Raw genomic sequence first — 1,291 nt, forward strand, 5'->3', positions numbered from 1 at the left:
AGAAGGTGCACAGCCGGGACTTAAGCCCTGGGTCTGTCTGACATCAGAGCCAGGCTCTTACCTCTGAGAACCCACACGTGCCCATCCGGGTCCACACAGCATGGCCATCTCAGCGCGTGTGGTGGCATGATTTCTGTCGCACAGACGTGAAAACTGGCCCAGAGAGAATAGATGATGTCTCAAGGGCACAGACCCAGTGAAGGCAAAAAATTCAGGTCTTCTGTTTGGGAGCCCTTTGTTCAGCATGGGTGCCCCCTAAGGGCATGGCCACAAGTCCATGTGCCACCAAAGCAGGCTTCCTCTATCCTTTCCTTCCTCTGCGCACCTCTTTGGGGGAGCATCTCCCCTAGCATCAGAGAGCCAGGCTCCAATGGGGAGGAGGAGGGAAGCTCTGTGCCTAGAAATCCAGGAGTCAAGTCAGCTGGTCCTTCTCCCCATCTTCTGGGTTCAGAGGAGTCACATCCCAGCCTGTCACAGCCTTGCCCAGAGACACGTCCCATCCTTCTTTCTGGAACTAGTGACTTAACAGTCAGTTCCTTTAGACAAGGGGTGCAAGCTTGGGCTGAGCCACTGAAGCCACAAAGGGCAGCAGAGGCCACGGGGCTGGCAGGTCTGTCCAGTGCTGATCTGGGGAGCCAGTATGACCCAGCACTGTGAAACAGGTCAGGAAGGAGCTCTGGGCCCACCCAGAGCTGGGTTCAAATTCTGGTATGTTTATTTACTGGGGGGCATCTGTGTGCCAGACACAGGGCTGGGCTCTGTGGACCCAGCAGTGAACAAGATAGTCCTGTCCTCTTGGGGGTGACATCCCAGTATGGTAGACATTCTGAGTGTAATTAAAAGTTTTACAGGCTTTGCACCACACATGAAGGAGAGGCACTTGGCACCACCAGAATGCATAACCTCACACAGGTGGCCCAGGAAGACTTCCTGGAGGAAGTGATGTTTAAGAAGATATGTGAAGCAGCAGTAAACCCTTGAAGGTGAAGGAAGAGGAAAACCATTCCTGGCAGAGGGAGTTGTATAGAGTTTGTGGCTGGAGGGGTCATCATGAACTTGAGGAAAAGAAAGGGCTCAGAATTGGCTAGAGTACAGAGAGAAAGGGGAATGGTGCGGAATGCAGAGGGGCAGAGCACGTGGTCCTGTCCTAGAAGCACAAGGAAAGGAGTGGGGAGGACAGGAGCTAAGCGGAAGGAGAGGGCAGAGCTGAAATTGATCGCTTGTAAATTGCACAGCCTTAGACAAGCATCTGTCTTTACCTTCAGGAGGGCCTGGGATTCGGTTTCTCCAT

The 1,291-nt window shown here is 53.4% G+C and overlaps 1 long non-coding RNA gene across 1 annotated transcript in view; it reads left to right on the forward strand.

The window, feature by feature from the left end:
- Positions 1 to 1,291, forward strand: part of LOC115278359 — a 14,820-nt gene that overhangs the window by 11,453 nt on the left and 2,076 nt on the right. The window lies entirely within an intron of this gene.

This window comes from Suricata suricatta, chromosome 14 (genome assembly GCF_006229205.1).
Source record: "Suricata suricatta isolate VVHF042 chromosome 14, meerkat_22Aug2017_6uvM2_HiC, whole genome shotgun sequence".
NCBI classification, from domain to species: Eukaryota; Metazoa; Chordata; class Mammalia; order Carnivora; family Herpestidae; genus Suricata; species Suricata suricatta.